Source organism: Montipora foliosa, unplaced genomic scaffold (genome assembly GCF_036669935.1).
Source record: "Montipora foliosa isolate CH-2021 unplaced genomic scaffold, ASM3666993v2 scaffold_145, whole genome shotgun sequence".
In the NCBI taxonomy this organism is placed as follows: domain Eukaryota; kingdom Metazoa; phylum Cnidaria; class Anthozoa; order Scleractinia; family Acroporidae; genus Montipora; species Montipora foliosa.
The window spans coordinates 1-21697 of NW_027179445.1; the positions used below are offsets into that span (position 1 = coordinate 1).

The following is a 21697-nucleotide window of genomic DNA, read 5'->3' on the forward strand; positions in this document are numbered from 1 at the left end:
CAAGAAGTGAAGGCAGCAGAGGAATTATTTTATGAAGGAAGGAACATTTAAGTGGATAGTGTACTGTGGAGTTGCCATTTTAGTTTTCTTTCCCATTGCTGGTGTTAGTATACGAGTTTGCTCTGAAGCAAATATATTGCTGGTAAGTGACAGTAGAAGGGAACAGGGGTAGCAGGGAGACGTAGTGGTGAGGAGCACGCGCCTCCTACCACAGTGTGGCCCGGGTTCGATCCCTAGATCCGGTGTAGCATATGTAGGTTGACTTTGTTAATTCTGTACTCTGCTCCGAGAGGTTTCTCCGGCCCCCCCCCCCTCCCCCGCGTAATCCGGGTTTCACTCTCCTCAAAAACCAACATATGAGTTAATCTTAATTTGGTTCCATCTCTGTACAATGACCCCAAATGGTGCCCTGCCCCCCCCCCTCCCCCAGAGCTTAATACACTGAGGAACATTCAGGGGAGTAAGTGAAGGTAAAGGAATATGCAAGTTAGCACTCTAAGACTGAAATCGGTTCTTGTGCTCTCGCCGGCTTCGAAAACTATTGTAGCTTGTATCAAAATGAAATAACATGGAATTTAAGCGAACGAAATCAAATATTGCTTTTTGTGGAGAGCCTGAGGGGGTAGTCTATATTTGACTTCGTTCACGAAAACCACCGTCTCACCGAATAAGCCTAAACGATGCCGGATAACGTTTCTTGAAAACACGAAGCTCGTTACTATTTACTAGACGTGTTTAATAGTAGCGGTGCGCTTCTACGTGCTGGCCCTTGCAACTGGGCTGCTGGTTTCCTAACAATAACTGGGCTCGCAAAAACGAATAAAGGCAAAGACCGCGCGTTCTTGATGTAGCCTTATGGAATGCAAACCGTCTCAACTAAACGGGCACGAACTGGGAGGTTACCTTTGTTACAGCAAAGCGAGATCCGCCAGTGAGAACAAATATCATAACGTGGAGATGGCAAACCGCACAAACAGACGAGCCAAGTCGGGAAGGCGGTGAATTTGACGAGCTGCTGCAAGATTACAAATCATTTCCACGATTCCTGGGTTGAACGATGCAAGAAACTTCATGGGAAGATAACCTCTGCATGGTTGCTAGGCTACGACCAAGTACTACCTTAAGCTCTGCAGAGAAGACCAAAGTTCAAGCAAACTTGCTAACTACCGGGATACTTTGTGATGGCAAGTGCTTATTTCGATAGGGGTGAATCTTTACTACTGCATTTCTAGATATATCTGGACGAATTTAGTGACTTTTATCACAAAAAAACGAGTAATCCGTTACTGTATGGCCACCTTATTCCGTACAGCGGAGCACCATCGTCTAAAATAAACTGATAGATTTATCGTAAAGAAAATTGAGGCCTGGACTATATCCACCATGCCCCTAACTTTGATTGACCTGGTAATGAAAATTATAATGCACCGATAAGTGTTTGACAGAGCCTTGAAGAGCGAGGTTTAATTTCATGTGATGGGTTTACCGTGGTGGACTGCCTTATATTGTGTCATGAAAAACACAAAGTTAGAATTAAAAATGGAATCCCGGCGATTATTTGAGAGATTGAGGCATTCTACGAAAGGATTGCGGATTACAACCCTTTCGGGGCCCCTGCAGGCGACTATAAAAGTTTATATTTGACCTATCAATAACTCTTTATATCTTATTCTAGAGCTTTATGCTGTACAATGGTAAGATCACTGGAGTGACTGATTTCTTTCCGATGATAGAAGGTGTCTTGGGGTGAATAGGTTTTAATTCGGTTCGTACGCTTGAACGGTGGCGGCACACTTATCTTAGTGTATATTATTTAGAAAAGTTTGTAGTGTTTTTCTCGGTAATTCCTCTGTTTCTTCTCCTGATCGAGAGCTCGCATTATATTAGAACTACTTGGAATTGGGCTACTGATCAGTAAATAAATATCACCGCTCTCTTAGTGAACAATGCAGAGTACAAGGATCCGTCATCGTCGGTCTTCAACAAGTTGCATAATGTACAATTGGCCACCGTACAGAGATTCTAAAAAGCTGACGTTTCGAGCGTTAGCCATGTCGTCAGAGAGAATCGATTGGATTCGCTCTGACGAAGGGCTAACGCTCGACAACGTCAGCTTTAGGAATCTCTGTACGGTGGCCCATTTACCGATCAACTCTGTGATAAAAACAAAATTGTTGTTATACTTACTTCCCCACGACGCACAGCACATAGTTCTTTAGAAAATTACCCCTTCTTTAATCGGTCTTCAAACAAGACCGAGCGCAAGGTTTTGTGAATTAAAGCATTGGCATTTTTCAAGCGCATGGACCAAGCGCAACAGAAGATGCGTGTTAGTTTTTCGAGATTTCAATACTCCAAGTCAAACTAAGAACAGTAGCACTTTTCAGCCTTGAATTCCGAAAATCCTCTTCTGTTAGCAGACTTCAGTTAAAACAAATCCAATCGCCGGCTTCTGAGATCGCTAATAGAAGCTTTTATCATGACAAGAGCGCGAATCCCTGTGCCCTTTGATAATTTATTGTGAACTTATTTTAGATTGCGACACTACAGTATAACCTCGATTTAACGAATCTCTATCGTAACACGAAGTCCACGTCCTAACGAACGATCTTCTTTGGCCCGGCCATAGTTACAGTGGTGCGCCGATTCAAATGAAAACTTCAACATCCCCCCCACCCCCGGGCAAACCCGGGCATTTGACTGTCTTCTGTACCCGGGAGTGGGGAACTTTGACCTTTGCCTTAGTGGGGTGGGGGAACAATGAACCGGAAGTGTCACGTTTCAAATTATTTTGTTTTCGGGAGCCGAAATAAAAGCTATAAAAACACATGTGTAGACGGGAATGGAAAGAGTTTAAAGGAAGGAATGTAGCATTTTGGAGAGATTGGCTTACAAAAAAGGTCTTTAAAAGGTCTTTAGTAAAGACGACAGGAACCGACGACGATTGTTGTTTAGTAGGGTATGAAAGACAAATCCGACTTATAGGGGAGGACATTTGAAACACCAATTGGCCTCCAAGGGGAACGGGAATTTGAACGACCTAATCTTCAAAAGTTCAAATGTCCAAGCTTAGCCCGGAGGGGTGGGGGGGGGGTGGGGGGGAGGCAATGTTGGATGTTTCGCGTTGTGATCGGCGCACAAACTGTATGGAACAGAACAAGGATGAAGACTGCAACTGTAGAACACTTTCACAGTTGCAGTAACAGCTCATTATAAATGCAAACACGGACACTATCGACACATCTACAGATCCGCTCCATTTCTTCTTTCTCTTATTAGTTGCATCAACGTCTTTTATTTTTGAAGGCTTTCTCGCGGTAGAAAGCTATAAGTCGACGGAATTTCCAGTCCAAAGCAGTGTCTCCGTTGGGCAGCCACTTACACTGACATTTGCCCTCCGTGTCTTAAAAACAAAGTGAAACATCCTAGGAAGAAGTAATAGTTTTCAGATCTAAAAATGGCTGGGTAGGGCCATGTAACACATTGAAAAAACAAAGTAGAGGCTCTTACATGGCCACGCGGGGCTACGCAGTTTTATCTTCGAGTGCTGAAAGTATCTACACGACCCGTGAGCGAATGCGAACGATGTGAGAGATAATTTCAACACTGAGAAGATAAAACTTGTAGCACCAAGCGGCCATGTAATGTTCTGTTTATTATTTGTAGATATTGGTGAAATGCCTAGATTTAAAAACAACTTAACTCATTTTTGAAATCCGGGTTAAAAAGTGGTCACCATTCGCTTAAAACACGCATGTTGTGTAACCATGAAACAAGATATAATGACAGTTGTGACTAGCAAATCCTGACAATGTAAATGTTTGCAATAAAAAATTTTCATGTAGTAGAAGAATTATATAAAAGCACCACGTATCTTACAATGAAGAGGATGCTCGTGTATTATTGGCTAATCGCGTTTGTTACCATGACGCCACCTTATATTTCTCACAAGTTAAAGATAAAAATGATCTGTTCACTGCGCGCCGGTAAAGATATCGATTTTTAGTGAAAGGAGAAAAGGCCCTGGTATTTTCAGCAGTATCTATATAATAAATAGAGGATATAAAAAAACAAGTAGAGGATATTACATGGCCGCGCGGGGATACGAATTTTATCTTCGAGTGCTGCAAGTATCTCTCACGATAGTGAGCGAAGGCGAACGACGGTGAGAGATACTTTCAGCACGAGAAGATAAAATTCGTATCCCCAAGCGGCCATGTTAATGTTCTGGTTATTCTATATATATTGATTGAAATGTCTAGATTTAAAAAAAACGTGTTTTATTCATTTCCGAAATGATGAAAAGATTGTCTTCCCCAAACACTAAAACACGCATCTTGTGTAACATGAAACAAGATATGAAAGTTATGAAAAACAAAATCATGATAATGTAAAATTTGCAATAAAAATGTTAAATGTAGTAGCAATTATATTTAAGCACAAAAGTATAGTACAATAAAGAGGAAGCTCGCCTTTTATTGGCTAATCATGTTCGTTCCCATGACGACAGCGATATCATCCCATGTGAAAGATAAAAATGATACGTTCACTGAGCGCGGTGAAGATATGATTTTTTAGTAATAGGAGAAATCCTGGTGTTCATCAATATCTATATAATAATTATTAATTATACCTCGATAAAACGCACAAGGCGTGTTTGTGAGACGAGTTGAAGAGTTCAGAGTTGGTTGTTGAGGTTCTCTCCCTAACAATCTCTCCAAGACAAGTACCGGGGTCACGTTTCCAATACGGGGCCAGGTGGCTCCCTTTTTTCTTTACTTCACCCATTTCCAATATTTAACGTGGTCGATTCCCGAAAACCCATTGAAAAACCGTCGAAGGCCTGTCGCAAGCCAAATCTCCAACAGCATCCTCCGTGAAAAAAAACATGGCAGGAGCACCTCCTGTGCGACTGATAAAATAATCGAGAAACTTCAAGGACCCACATTCGTTGGTGTCCGTATTTTATCAGTCAAAACCATTTTCTTTATGTACAACTGGTTTCTACTGGCTTTTATTTACTCAGGTGTTCTACAAAAACAGCTCTAGTAATGAGGCGCATCTTAACTTGAAGTTCATCCTTCGTCGTTGTCGCTCCTTCGTGCACAAATGGTCCGTCAACTTTAATCCGGCCCCTTCTTGAAATAATACTGTTGTGTTAGCCTTAACAAACATTTTTCCTCCAGGCTGCGCTCGTATTACTAGGGGTCCCGTCCACACGTATCCGAATATTTTTTCAATTCCGCGATTTTTTTCTGTGCGGATTCGATTTCCGTCCACAGGTATTCCCATCGAATCCGAACATGCAAACCGCAACTTTTTGAATCCGGTATCCTGAGCTGGAAAAGTTTTGAATACGCAAAGAATTTGGAATGGTGTGGAGGTCGATTCGTATACTTTCAAATCCGATGACGGCTTACAAACTCATATACAGTCTTTCATTAATATCAATATCATCATATATCCCTTAGTACCCTCGGAGTTTTTTTAGAGTAGCTTGGTGTAGCTAATATCTGCCGAGCATTTACCCTCCAACCAAGATACATCACAGAAGGACAGACCACAACACCGGGAACTACAGTCACTACAGTGTGAATATTCAACAAGGACAGCTTGAACCGAATTGCTCTCTCTTCTTTTTGTCTCCAAATTCTCGCCACGCCTTATGGCGCTTAATCTGTTGACAGTAGTAACAGAGGAGTCCTGGATACTAGGACGAAACCTCAGGATTACGTGTGGAAAGGCAAATTAATTTCCCGAATCTGAAACCCCGATACGTGTTGACGTGGAAAAATTTTAGATAACGCAAAAGATCAAGTCGACACGAGATGGCGCACGTGGTGAGGCAGAAGCAACTCGGCGTCGTATGTGTCGGTAAATATTGGTTTGGTTCTCTACTCTGCTCCCAAGTAGGTGTTTCTCAGGCGTAACTCCGGTTTTCCCCTCGTCCCAAAAGCCAACATTTGATTTGCATTGATTTTGTAAATTTCAATTTACCAGCTGTCCCCCAATTAGTGCTACTAGCGCTAGACGATTAGAACACTTATTTATAAATAAAGTTCTTTTTCTTTTACTTTCTTATAAAAATATCTAGCCTTTGTACGAGCCGCCTCCTCCTCGTCGCAAAAAAAAAATCGGGGAGAGATTTTTGTGCAAAGGGGAGGAGGGAGATGTACACAGGCCAAAAACACATATCCGGATGTGTGTGGAGGCGGAGGCCAAGGAGATTTGCCAGCTTTTTCTTTTCCTATGGTTTCTGGGTTTGTATTTGTATTCTGATAATAAATGAATGTAAAAAAGTCAATTTTAACGGTTCTGGAACCTTGCACTATTTTATAAATAGTAAAATAGATGACAACAAAACAGTGATTCAAAAAGACTTCAAATGAGTTTTCTACTTTTTCTCGTATATTTCGTGGTTTTTCTACTTGTATTAAATTAAGAAACAAAGAACAATAGCAGTTAATTAACCTCAGTAATTCTTACGAAAAAAGTTGGAAAACATCGTCTTGGTTCGTATAGGAACGATAGTAAATTTTACGTATGCTTATACCAGAGTGCTCGCAGTGCATATCACAAAACGACTACTTAATAAAGTACTTGTGTCATGGACGAAAACTTCAAATTGTCACACACGAAGATAACCATTGGTCTGCGTTACCATTCCCATCAATGCAATACGCTTTGATTAGACTCCGTCAGCGGCATGATTCTTTGTCACGCAAATTTTTTCAATCTTCTATCCACCGCGTCGTGAAACAGTTGATATTCTGCGATCATCTCATCGAGTTTGTCGCGACCCTGCTGGTTGCTCGACAAGGATGAAGTTTAACTTCGTCAACGTTTATTGAATACGTCCCCTTGTCGGAGCAAACTGCATTCGCTGGTTTTCCTGTAAAGAGAGAAGCGGAAGTCATTATAATTCTGCACGATCCGTTCACCTCGAAACCACACCCCATTTAGTACAAAGCTGTGAAACTTATTCAACATAGTATAGACGACTCAGGACTTCAGGAATGAAAATCGGAAGGCAGCGCAATTGCGCAACATAAAGCCGGATACTTGTTTAAACTAGCCAATTTCCGGCGTGGTGCTATGTAAAGCACCGGGTCGGACTTTTCACGGGTCACTCATTGCAGAATCACCTGTTCTCATTTTTGAAATGAAAGTAGTAACCCAACCCTCAATTTGGCTAACCCCAGTCCTAAAAACCAACTTCAGGCATAATGAGGTTAGCCAAATTGAGGGTTTTGAGTTTATTTAGGAAAAAGGTGAAAATAATGAACCTGCACACGAATGGACCCGTGAAAAGTGCACCCGTGTTTTAGACGCTGCCAGCAATTTTTAAAAGAAATTAAGTGAATTGCTGATAGTGAATAGAATCAATTACTGTAACAATGGTAAAACTGGTCGTTTATTTATTAAAAAATATAAATGATCAACTATATTGTGCGAAAGTCACGTTCTCTATAGGAATAAACAAAGTACCCATCGTGCAAATTTCACAACAATAAGAAGAGCTATTGTTGACGCAAGCTTAAGATGGAAACTGATATAAAACTAAGGTAATACGAAATAAAGAAACGAAAAATTACATGAAAAACCGCTGGGAATGTGTACTGTAAGCTCGTCTACTGAAATCCTGAAATCTACTTTTGTACTGGGCCCAATTGTTTTAAGGGTGAATAGTGCTATCCCACTGGATAACTCAATTGGCTTGAGTAGTGTTTATCCGTTGGGTAGTGATTTATCTGGTAGATGATAGCGTTATCCACCCTTCGAAACAACTGGGGCCCCTGGTCTTGAAGGTCGCAGCGATCTCAAATGTCAAGCAACGTCAGCTCCTCCACAGTGCTCGATGCAAAGAGAAATTTTAAACTTGGAAATATTAAAGCGATTATGTATTTACTTCAGAAATAGGTGCAAGTTAACATAAAATTCCGGTGAATGAAATGAGATTTATTTAAGTATCTATGGTGGGGAAAACTCCGAATGCTCCCTTGTCGAATTTCGAACTTACGAAGATAAAGGTAAAGTCGCGCTCGAGCCAACTACGGCCCATACGGCCGGTGCTTATCCCGGTTATGTCCGGTAGCATGAAGCAAGTGTAAGAATAGTTACTCCACGTAGGATGGGATGCTAGTCCATCGCAGGGATACCCCCCGCAGTATGTCATTTGCCGGTAACCCTTTGATGAAAGCATGGTCATGGTTTAGCGCTAACCATCGCTCTTTTAACATACTATGGAAAATCTATAGGTTTGATTACTATTAAGCAACGGTTAGCGGTAACCAGCACGAGTGAACCGCCCTCTGGGTGGTCGACAGACAGTGTGGAGGGAATTGTCTTGTCTAGGGAAAATGACAAAATGGCAGAGATTACACATGTAGGCATCGACCTTCCGATTACTAGTTCGGATGCTCTATACATGAGCTATAGGAGGACTCGTAGGTTACGAAGCTGTAGGTTCGACTTCTGCAAAGGAGCACTCGGATTTTTCAGAGCTTCCGAGCATCCCCGAGTCCTAGCTCATACGGGTCTCCTGTAGTTCCATGATGTAGCCTTTCAACCACTAATCGGAAGGTCGTAGGTTGGACTTCTGCAAAGACGCACTCGGATTTTTCCGAGTATCCCCGAGTCCTAGGTCCTACGGGTCTCCTATAGCTCAGTGATGGAGCGTTCAAAACTACTAATCGGAAGGTCAGTTAGGTTCTACGCCTGCAAAGGAGCACTAGGATTTCTTTCGATTATCCCAGCGTCACGATCGATCATTGCAGAACAACTTACGTAATTTAGGGCGTCGGCAAATAAATTCCCACAATATGCCAATTAAAAAGAATGCCCCCGGCCAACGCCCAGACCAACATACATAACCACTTCAAAAATCTCTTCGTGAGAAAATAAAATAGTTCTTCTGCTGACTTTAACTGTTGATTTTCATCGTCGGGTGGGTCTGCAAATAACATGGAAAATAAATATTGCAGTATGTCTTTGGGGTGTGTGTGGATTTTTTTGATTGTCAGAGCGGAGGGAAAAGACTATGCCACGACACGATTTTGAATTATCTGGTACACAGCATTAGAGCGGTGTTCGCGTGAATGTGATTTGCTTCAAAACGTCGCGTTGCATTCTCAGCTAATCACAAGTGAAAAGCAAACAAGGCGTGAGTCACATGACTTGCTAGCTCGTGCTTTTCCGCGCTTTCCCTCGCCGTAGCGCAGGCTTCATGTATGATTGGCTAACTGCGGTTTGTCAGCATGTCTTTGTGATTAGCTGAAGTGATAAACTAAGATTACGTCTACCATTGAATTACTGGCTTAAATCATTGTTTAATAGACCTAAATCGGTTAACTCAATGTTGTCCCCAATTCAAATCTTCCTGGGATTAAGAATCTTTGTGTATTGTATTTGCATGATAATGTAGCATTCATATTTAAATGCTGTGGAAATACCTGGAACAAAACGTTGTATTCCATAAGGATATTGAATTGGGTATACTATTGCGTAAGCCGATTAGGTGTATCTATGGAGATGGTTATGAAACTCGACGAGTTTCTTTGTTTTATGTTTTATGTTCGCTGTCTTTGCACTGACCATGCACAAACCACCCTTTTCCTAAAACGCAGCAGAATCAAAAGTTTCGATTAATTCATTCAAAACTCAGTTGTGAACCGAGGACAAAAGAGGTATATGGTCATTTCAAGATCACATGAAGCGCGATGTAACCGTTCTCGATTTTGAAGGTTCCAGAAGTTTTAAAACCAGTCCTCGATGAACTATGTTCAAAATCGAACAAAAGAAATCGTTTCCTCGGAGAAGAATTCAATTTCACGAGGATTCTTAAAGAAACCAACTTGGCCCGCGGTTTCTTTGCTACAGGGCAACAACACGGCCGCCCAAATGACCGGTTAAAAGAGAGAGAGTGTTTAATTCACCATATAAAGAAAAGAGCCATTTTCTAGAATACATGATCTTAGGAATTGAAGGTGATCAAGTTGAACAAGCATTTAGCGAGTATCATTCTGGTCAAAACCCTACTTTGATATAATTAAGAAAAGATCTTTAACGGAAAGGACAATGATCCGAGGGAGAAAATATATGTGTGATCGATGTGCCCATTGCATTTAAAAGAAATCGCAAACTAGATGCAACCTTACCTTGAGAGGGACAAGGGTTTCTTGAGGCTATGATTCTCCACCACCTCTTGGGGATTGTGGCGCAGGAACTTTCGAACACACTTTTCACGCTGTTGGAAATTCTTTTGCCAACACCACTCCGTAGGTGATTTGATGATCGAAGTATCTTTCGCCCCTGATGTGGTGCTTCTTGAATGATGGTTAAGAGAAATGGGGGTTAAAACCTAGTTATCAACCAATTGCTCCATCGATTTCGTGCGCCAGGAGAGCTTGCGTCAATTTCATTCACGTGGGAAAAAACTGAAGCAGAAATCCAGAGGAACTTTCAGAAATTTAGTTGACGTACTCAAGGTTGGCGTGATTGACAGTCACCTTTGCGGCAGCAGGTAGATAGACGCCAGAATGGAAACAATCCGGCCACAGATCGATGAGGTTTCCGTTGATGTTACCAAAATGTAAAGATCGGAGAGCGGGGGCCGGGGATAGCGCAGTGGTTTGAGCACTCGCTTTCCAGGAATGTGCCGCCGGATCGATTTCCGGCTTCTGTGCCATTCAAGGGCCGCGGTTTTCTCTACTTTGCTCGTAGAGGTTTTTCTCCAGATACTCCGGTTTTCCCTTCTCCTCAAAGACCAACATTGATTCCCCCTTAGGGGAGGGGGAGCCTTAGTATCCCGTATCCCATTAAGTTTGGCCGAAATGTCCCGTAACCCGTTAACGTTAAGCCCTGTGGTTGGTATCCCTAATAATACCAGCTACTTCTTATGACGTGATTGTGTCCATGAGGGGGAGGTTCTTTCTCGAAAGAGTTCTCTGAAGAGACCGATATTGGTACATATTGCGAAAATTTTGTGATTATCTTATTTACTTTTGGGGGCTTATATTTCAAAACAATATCCCGTAATCTCTTCTTTAAATACCCTGTAACCGGTTTATATTTCCCCCAAATATCCCGTATCCCTATATAACCTAAAGCTCCCGTATCACGATAACCCTAATAGGGCCTCAACATTTGATTTGTAGTCTCCCCAGTTAGTAGAAGCACTCGTGCTGGACTAACTAATCCTGAGACGTTTTTAAAGCTATATTATTATTATATTATTATTCTTATTATTAATTATTATTATTATACTTTATCTCGGTGATGACCTGAAACTCATCATTCTCACATTTATATGGCTGTAGTCAGTTTAAAAATCACCCTAGGGGTTACCTTTCATGTTCTGCGTTCATAGTGACCCCAAGCTTGAACTCTTCGCTTACGTTAACAGCCACAATCTACGATGAAAGACAGTACACGAGGAAATGAAATAACGCGGGGCAATACCGCATCTTACATAAAAAACCCTCCGAGATCTCAAGGGACGTTAAACAGCAGACTGCAAAATTGGTCCTCAGTGGTGAGGAGGCTGCGACCGTTATACAGTGTATTTGGAAACTTACAAGTGACGATCTCCCGTGACCGTTTTGATTTGCCGAACGGTCTGAGTTCGTCTAAAATGGTATTTTCATAGCGATTTAAGCACAACCACTGCCTTGCCGGATTTACCTTTGAGCCGTGGATTTTGAAGACCTGCACTGTACTGGCAGACAAAGAGGCGGTGGACAAGGGCGGTAAATATTGAGACGCTTAGACACCACGTGATAATCCATAAGATGCAAAAGACTCTGCCCAGAACTGACTGTTGCGATCGGTCACAATTATACTGTACGTGACCCAAAAATACATAAAAGCGAATACAATTAAACGCTGATGAGCAGAGTGGAATGGTCATCCAGTCAAATTCAATTGGTTCGTCATTTCAATCACACTCAGCTATGTTAGTCGCTTAGACACAGTGAAACGTCACTGTATCGAACTTAAATACCCTCTTTGGGTCTACTCCCAATAGTAAAGAGGGTGCTACAGGGGGTTAACATTCTAACTGACAAATTGGCCAAAACAATAGAAGTTAAAACTGATATTTGGCCAACAAATTAGTAGTTAAAGATAAATGAAAAGTTAACAGTTAAGTGGATATGCTATTAATTCTACTAAATACGATTGTTGTTTGCAATATAAAAGCAACAAGGTGTTTTTCCACTACAGCAAAAGCTATTTCGTGCGTTTTACCTGTCCCGCTGCGTGACCAGCGTAACATATTAACTGATATTATTGTATAAATCAGACTCCCTATGAAAAATCTGATTGGTCGAGAAGCAGTTCAAATTCAATTCACAATAGCTTGTGAACATTGACATGATAAATGTAATATCGGCTGCAGATAATACATTTATCATGTCAAGTTCAACGTCTGCCTGGTTACTAAGCCCCTGGGAGTCTTCTACTCAGAAACAAAATAGGCTGAACGCTTCGCTTCTGCACGTTTCTGAGGCTGAATTATGTGAAACAATGTATAATAAAACAATTATTGAATTCGGTTTTCGCATGATATCATGACACTATTCAAATCCTCGTGGCTGTGTTATCTGCCAACTCAGCCTTATTAGTGGAAATCAAACAGCAAGCGGAAAAGTTCGGACGTGATGGCTTCGATTTAAAGTTGTTTCGAATGGGAAAGGATTGACGGGAAAGCCGAAAATTATGTGCAGTTGTGACAAAGGCCCAACTGGAAATGGAGCTACCCTTTCTCTGGTAAGTGCCACAAGTGAGCTAAATGGTGCGTATTTGTGATTCGTCTTCAGTAATGTTTGAATGTTGGTCCCCACACGCGTACGCGGGTTGCACCACACTCAACGAGTAGTTTTCAGATCAGTGTCAGATTACTGAGCAAGATATCGGATTACAGTAAAACCTTTATTAAGCGGGCCCTATAGTTAGAGGACACACCGTATTTTAGCGGAAAGAAGCATCAGTGAGTTTTGATTTTTTCAGTCCTTTCCATACTCTCTGTCGAGCCAATGACCGTATCACGGTCTTGACATGAAGGCAAGCGCCGTGCGAACTTACAGGTTGTATTTTTGAGAATCTAGTGTCGAATAATTTTCGTAAAAGCGGTTGTTCTAAAACTACGCTACTACGCTACAAAGAGTTTTCTACTGACAAATTTACGGGGGCACAAACCTACCTGAGCTTTAATTTTTCTGTTTGCTTGTTTGAGAATTTCCATAACTTTCTCGGTAATTTTCCGGGAAATTGTAGTGGCGGAGAGAAAAAGAAGACTTTGCCAGAGAAATGTAAGATATATAAAGAAAATTTTAAAAAGTGGTTTAGGGGCCCAGGTGAGGTCATCAAATTTTATCTGAAGGAATCCTTTACCTAGTTACCAGTTACGTTTTGAAGTAAAGAAAATTCGGGTGTTGTGAATCAAGTATTAGTCCTGAGATAATAAAAGTTAATAGATAAACTAAAATTAGGAGATAACTGACAATTGCCAAAAAAAATAGTAGTTAACTGACAATTAGCCGAAAATATTAGTAGTTAAAACTGAAAATTGGGTACCCCCATTAGCACCCCCAGTGAAGTTCACAGGGTTGATTCAAACGTCGCAATTATGACCTAATCACAATGTACCATGCTTTCGTGAATGAAAGGATATGTGGGACGGAAAACGAAAATTTCAAAAAATGCATGCATTTTATTCTGGACCTAAGAAGGTTGACTCGAAGTCGTCCACAGTCGATTTTCCATGTAAAATGAGTCGAACTTAATTGATTCAAATAGGTCGATTGTCTTTTTTTTTCAATGTACTTTATTGAATGAATTAGGTTCGTTACCGTTTGCGTACATGAAAAGTTGACGTTTGAACTGCGCCTTAGGGCCCTTAGAGTGGCGCTATGATTGTACACAGGTCCTACAGCCCACATCTTATTCGTAACAGTGATAACAGACCTTAGGATCTGAAATTTCCATTTAGCCAAGTAGTCCACAGATTTTTAACCGCACCAATTAAGACCCTCCCCGAATATGAAATCTAAGAGCACCTTTCACCATACCCCAATGTTGAATGGTGACCAAAGCCCACCAGAAGCCTTCCCATGCATCCTCGAAGAAACGGTGGTGGAAAATCTCCTGGGTTACTGGTGTGGTCCTGGAAACAGTAAAACACCATAAGCATCAAATTCAATACATTTACTATACTCGGGTGCAGGTTTTATGGCCAATTTCAGGACTTTAGTTATTGATCAAACCAGATGATAAACGAAAATTCACCGTGGTGTTATCAACATAATGAAAGAAAAGTAGTGGAAAGTTGTAATTTAACTCGCCAGGATGACGGGGATAGGAACACATTTCCCATACCCTCAATCTTTCTTTAGCTTCGAGGCATGCTGTGAAAGTGATTTTGGTCTCGTTCGCCCATGGTCGCACCAGTCATTGATCAATTACAACTAAACAATCAGGTGTCTTTCTTAAAATAGCTACCGTATTCAGGACCACGGGTGTTTTAAATGACAAAAATATAGGAGTCGGGGAGAGGTTGCCTCGAAAAAAAAGTGAGCAAACAGAACTTCCCGGACTTTTATTCCAAAATCAGACGCAAATTTATATTGCGATAAGTACGCCACCCAAGTTTCACAAGGTACTGAAACTCACCCAAGAACCAAATGTATATAACTTCCTGACAGTGAGGCCTGTAACTAAATAAAAAACCCGCATTGGGCCAGGCAATTGGCGATCGTTTTGAGATCAGAATGTGAGTCCTGGTTTTGTCTTGTTGTTCAGTGTGAACCAAAAGGATGACTCGAGGTGCAGTGAACTGAAGCCAATGAATGCCCGCCCGGTCCCATTGGAATGAAAAGAAAAAGTTAACCATTTGAAAAATTGCTTTTATTTTATGACGCAATTAATAGCGGGGGTAACATAACTTTTCTTGTGTAATGATTCCAAAATCAAATGATAATTCCTGACAGTGAGGCTGTAACTAAAAATGAAAACCAGCCATTGGCCAGGCATTGGCGATCGTTGAGAGCTCAGAATGTGAGTCCTGGTTTTGATCTTGTTGTTCATTGTGAACAAAAAGGATGACTCGAGGTGCAGTAACTACGCCAATGAATGCCCCCGGTCCCTTGGGAATGAAAAGAAAAGTTAACCATTTGAAAAATTGCTTTTCTTTTATGACGCAATGAATAGCGGGGGTAACAACTTTTATTGGGTAATAATAATAATAATAATAATAATAATAATTATAACTAATAATAATAAAATAATAATAATAAGAATATAATAATACTAATAATAAAGGGGCTCTGGGGTAGGACAAGGTTGGGTGCATTATCTGTTGGTGTGTAGGGATGGCGCAGTGGTTGAGAGCACTCGCCTCCCACCGAAGTGGCTCAGGGTTCGATCCACAGACTCGGTGTGATATGTGGGTTGAGGTTCTTGGTTCTCTGCTCTGCACCGGGATGTTTTTATCCGGGTACTTGGTTTTCCCTCTCTCCTCCAAACACCAAAATTTGATTTCGATTTGCATTTGCGTTAACTTGTTAATTTCAAATTACAGTGTCCCCGATTAGTTCTCTACAGAGCTATAAGATTAGACACTTAAATAAAGTTCCTTTCGTTTTTTTAGCCTACCACGGGAATATGGACGCTTCGCCCACCAGCGTCTTGAGTGGCACCTTTCGCCAAGTGCCAGAAACCCAAAAGCCATCAGTGTTAGGGTTACAAAAACTTCATTTGCTGAGAGAATGTCAAAGATTGAATTTCGCTTTAACGACGTCAACGGGACCGACGCTTTTAGTGAAGGTTGTCATGTGCGGCCGGTGTCCTGCGGATCAGGAGAGGTATGCTCCCGGTCGTCATCTAGCTAATGCAGGAACAACGACAGACGAGATTAGGATGGTCAAAGGAGGATAACAAACGGTTGTTTGAATGTCTACGTCAGGGAGTGAACCAGAGAGGCGAGGGTACAGAAAAAGGACCGTTAGATCAAGCAACGGAATTAACAGAAGTCACCGAGCAGCGATTGGCTGATCAAGTACGCCAGATTAAGTGGCTAGAGCAGGTGTGGAGCAAGAGGAAATAGCAATACGAGGAAGACATGAACATCAGGGAGACTGAAACTATTAGAGCATCTTACCACAAGATACACCAGAAATGCAACAACATCTGATATCCAAAAGGGAAATACCATCAACGTGAAGAGGAACCCAGAGGTTTCACTGCTGAAGATTACAAGACGAGATCAGCCCAGAACTTGGAAGCCCTTTGCGACAGTATCCTAGAAATTAGTACAAATAGAACAGTGAATAGGATTACCATCAATGAAGTCTTGCGAAAGAACGAAGCTGAAAGCGGAAGTTGGAAAAATAAATAAAGCCGTGCAAAAAAGTTCAGACTCACAAACATCACTGAACTGAATTCTTTATTGTACTGCATATGTTATTACAGAAAGAATGCGAATGATAAAAGGGACGGCAATGGAGAGAAGAACTAAAGGAGCCATTCTAAAAAGAGAAGGATTAAGAGGAATATCGAAACTTGGAGAAAAGACCTGAGCAAGATTGAGGAAGTCCGAAGGGGGAACATGAGACTGAAACACAAAGAGAGAGGTGAAGGATTGAACAGAAAACTCATCTTGAGGAAAGGGGCACTTTGTAGGTCTCAGGCATGGTGAAACGGAAGAATCAAGGAAGGTGGAGTTAAAGATCAAACTATACGACCGAAAAAAGTCTTGTCACACAGTTCACACAGAATCAACCGGTGTAAAAACAATGCAGAAGCTGTTCTACAAAACACTAGATGGAAAGGAATGAGGCGAAACGGTTGTTCACATGATCCCACAGAAGCAACCTTATTCTGGCGCAAGATCTGGTCGATAGGAAGTCCGGTCACAATGAGAGAGCATATGACCAGAGGATGTAGAGGTGGAGGTTTCGTTACACCAGAGGTGCAAGAAGATTATCAGCATCACTGTGGAAGATATTAGAAATGGAGTGAGCAAGATGGAAAACTGGAAGGTCCCGATCTTGTTCAGGGGTTCTGGTTTAAGAAACTGACAGGATTGCAACTCTATATTGCAAGAATACTTGCAAGACGGTATATGTCAAGAGAAATGTTTTTTTTTTTTTTTTTTCATGACAGAGTGGATGGAGGGGGAAAGAAACCGTTTTGATATAAAAAGGATACAGCGAAAGATGCCCAGGCCATCAACTACCGCACCTTTTGCCTGCCAACCCATTATGTGGAAGGTATTGACAGGAGGGTGGTGAGAGAAGTTATACCACCAATGGAAATAGGAATGGACGTGCTTAACGCATTGAACAGAAGGGTGTTGCAGGAAGGGATCCCGAGAAACTAAAGAGCAATTGCTTCTAGACAAGGCAATCCTGAAGAACTGCGGGAGAGGGTTAAAAAACTTGTCCATGGCTTGGATAGACCTACACTAAGGCATCTGATGATGTCGCATTCATGGATCCCGAAATTCCTGGGAGATGGTTGGGGCTGCCAAGAATCTGATATCTATAAGCAATAACAGCATGGGGAATTTGAAGACAGGCTTGGCATCAGGAGGAAGGAATCTCGAGAGGGTGAAATTTAGGCGAGGAAATTTTCAAGGTGACTCCTTTTCACCACTACTGTTTATAGTGATGATGTTACCCTTGACCCTAGTAAGACGAAAAATGAGAGCTGGATACAAACTGGCAAAGGACATGAAGCCAACTAAACCACCTACTATTCATGGATTGTTTGAAGTTGTACGGAGCTAGCAAAGATCAACTAGACGCACGTGTTCAAGTGTGGCGTCCTGGAAAATGAAAAGGAGAAGACAAGTTGGCAGTAGCGGAATAGAACTACCGACGGCCCACCATATCGGGGAAATAGAGGACGAAGGCTACAAATACCTTGGCATATTACAGTTGGGACCGTTTTCCAAACACCAAGATGAAAGGAAAGATAAACATCGGAACATACATGTGGAGAAATAATGGACACGCACGCGCAACAGAGACCCTAATTAATATTGCGTAATCAAAGCAAACATGGCGATTTAATCATAGGAATTGTATGGAACAAAACACGAACGTCGTTCTCACCTCTTAACGACGAAAACAGAAATTGCTCAAAGTTGCATCTCGCCGGCATTCAATATTGCTATATCCAAACATTACCATAAAAATTAAGGCAAGTAAACGTGTAATGGGTACGGTTTGTGCTTGACAGCAACTTATTTGGAGTCCGTAAGAAGGCCCTCATGGGCGTTTCATTTCTCGCAGGGACGTTGTAATGTAGTCTGATTTCTAGCGATAGACGACGACATATCCAGAACGTTGCATCGGCTTTCTCATTAGCAAAACAACTATTAAGGAACATCCAGAACCCAAATCCATTCAAATAAATATCTGGCACGGTTTTGCCACTTGGTTTTCGCTTAAAGTTTGGGTAAAAATATTCCCTCCAAGCCGTGACACCAAGCGAAAGTCCCGACCAAGAAAGGCATTAGTCTAGCTTTCTACTGACATGTTGGCTTTCAAAATAACTTTGTAACCGCTTCTTTTCGGTTTCCAGGCATTCAAAAAAAGGGCTCTCTATAACAAAACCGAGTAAAATGGGGGAACTAAACACAAGAATACAAAAAAATTGGGGGAGGAAAGCGCGTACAGCGTCGGCCTGGGTAAATAGTTCTTCTAAACGCTGTAAAGATTCCGGTCAAAGATGTCAGATATTTCTCCCACTCTTGAAAATATTCGATCTCCTGATTAATGGAGGAATACCGTTAAACAAGTTTAAATATGTAGCAGAAACAGGCCTCCTCTGCGGATCAAGTTTTGTACAATTTGGCGATCCGAAAAACAGGCTCTTATTCGCTGGTCACGCGTTCATGATCAAACGAACAAAGTGGAGAATTGTTAAACCAGGCGATACCAAACGCGGCCCTACAATGAATACCTGCTCGGAAAGAATGAAATGAACGACTAAAATGGCATTGCTGGCGAGCCCAAAAACATCAGAAAAAAGGATAAACAAAAGTGGTCCAAGTCGCAGCGTGACAACTTCCTGAATGATTGGGACAAGGATCTCAGTCCTTGCCAAGTGGGTCATCACAGCATCCGACATGGAAGAGAAAATTTCACGCTTTGAGGAAAAGATGCAAGACATGGACGAACTCGATATCCTGAAAAATCTTTTATTTGAGCTCACACATCTCGAACATTTCTAGCATCGAGGCCACGTCGGCTCGAACTTACGCATCGTCCTTCGCGGAAGAAAGTTTATAATACGGGTCTACAGCAAACATCCGCCCTCTGTCAACTGTTTTCGGTTTCGCCTGCTTTCTGCGTAAAATCGGCCCAGGAGGAGAGGCGCCTCAAGCGCCTGTAGCGCATACACTTCGAATGATGGGCTCTCTTGCACAAGCCGCCATGTTTAATTTCGGCCATTCGGGATTTCTCTCATGAAGTATTTTACACTCGGCCAATGGCGCGAGGCAGCATTACATAGGGTTTGATGGGCAGATTGCTAAAGCACTGAATCAGAACTCCGCCCCTAGATGTCCCACGATTTTCCACATGAGCAGAGAGTCAAGAAGTTGTGTAGATTCACAACTCAGTGGCGGCAATTTGATCGGTGGCAATCAATACCTGAGCTTGTAGTACGCTACAGTGCGGGGATGTAGACTGGATGGACAATGGAGGAAGTAGCCAACATGGATAGAAGAACAAGGAAGATGTTGGCAATGAAATGGCTGCCTGCTCACCAGGAGTAATGTTGCCGAGGCTGTACCTGACGAGGAAAAGGTAGGGTTGGAGGATTGCTCCGCATCGAGGAGTGTGTAAGAAGGGACAGCAAAGCCCTGAATGGCCTACCTACGAGAGAGCACAGCTGTGGACACTTCAAGCTGCGTTGAAGGATTTAAAGTGGTTGTTGAAGAAGAGAGTCTGAGGGACTATGAGAGGAGGCGGAAAGACGAGAACGTTAAAAACTGGAAGAGACGAGAATCCCTACATGGTACGTTTGTCCAACAAATATCAGATGAAGCTGGAGAGGAGTCTTGGAGATGGCTCAGGAATGGATTCTTAAAAAAGGAGACAGAAGGTTTGATTTTTGCTGCTCAGGAAAAAGCTTTAAGAACAAACTCGAACAAGTACAGCATAGATAAGGGGGGGGGGGGGTGGGGGGGACCACATCAGAGACAACAGTGTAGGTTGTGTGGAGATGCCACTGAAACATTACGGACACATTTGTCAGTGGATGGCAAGAGGCGTGCACAGAGAGAGTATAGGACAAGCGCCACGACAAGGTGGCGCAGCGGGTACACTGGGAGATGTGCAGGCAATATGGGATAGAGTGTACAGACAAGTAGTATGTCAACCCACCCTTGCCAATCGAAGAAAATGGAGAAGTGAGGATTACGTGGGACATGGACTATCTAACATAGAAAAACGTGCCTGAAGCACGGCACTTTCATATTATGAGGTCGAAGATGATTGTAAAAGTGAGATTTCAGATGTGCTTTGCACTTAAACACCAATTTCAGTTCCAGTGTCATCCTTCCCTTGACCAGGAGGTCAAATGCAAAAAAGCCCATATTTGATTGGCTTGTTGGAACACAGTTTCAATTTCCTTCATTTAACCAGATGTTAGTTTCACGGGAAGAAAACTTGAAAATTGTTTGCCGAGTTTTATGCCCTAGAAGCTCTGACCCCTGCGAATTGTACATTATAGTCCCTTTTTAAAGCCTCATACTAAGCTTGCTTGCCAAAAAGGGTTTAGCTTTGCGAACCTCAGAGAGCGTAGTCCAATGCGGTCGTGGAAGTGCCTTTCTTTAGAGGAAGAAACCATATTTCTAAAAGATTGACTTTCCACGCATATTCAGATTACCGTTCAACGCACGCGTAGTTATTCAACAGAGAGCAGATTTTCTTGTTCGGTTTTGGATTATTACAGAGCCAACCGCTTCCGTTCTGCTCGGCAACACTAACGGCCCGCTATCGCTGATGAAAATCGCTATAAGTGATATCGGGCGCCATACAAGTTTATTAGTGTTATTATTATTTATTATTATTATTGTTCCAAGGCGCGTCGGACGCGACTGGTAACGAGATTGCTTAAAACGCGAACAATGAACGCAAGGACATTTACAGAGACTGCTCATGCGTGATGTTCTCCTTGGTTTGGTTTAGGGCTTGGGGATTGCGTCACTTCGGTTTGAAGAGCCAAATGCAAACGCCTTTTCTTTCTCTTTCATTCTACACCTGAAACAAGCGTCTAGACACGTTTCTTTTTTGCTTGCGTCTGCGCGTGTTTGCGTTTTAGAGTTAACAGAACGTTCTACTTCGTTTTCAAGTTTTTAATTTGTATTACCTAACTGAGTTGGCAGATGAATCAGATCCATTAAGTGGAAACGTAAGATCAAAGGTGTCGTCTTCAATATGATTCTCAGCATTCCGCCCAGACTTCAGCAATTTACCAAACAGAACTTTAGTATTTTTGTGGCAAAAGCTTGACAAAGCCGCCTTTAGAATCCCAGAGAACAGCATCTACGGTAAAACCACGGATTACTTATTTTTGTTTTTTGATAAAGGATAGGGTTAAGGCGAGTAGGGATGCCAAGCAATTGAAACCGCCATTCCGTTTCGCAGCGATAATCTAAAGAAACAATTCTTCGCCAAGTCTGTGT

General features: G+C 42.0%; 1 pseudogene; it reads right to left on the reverse strand.

Annotated features, from left to right (window-relative positions):
* Positions 1-10157: 10157 nt before the first annotated feature.
* On the reverse strand, positions 10158-21557 carry LOC137986168 (uncharacterized; annotated as a pseudogene).
* Between the last annotated feature and the right edge of the window lie 140 nt (positions 21558-21697).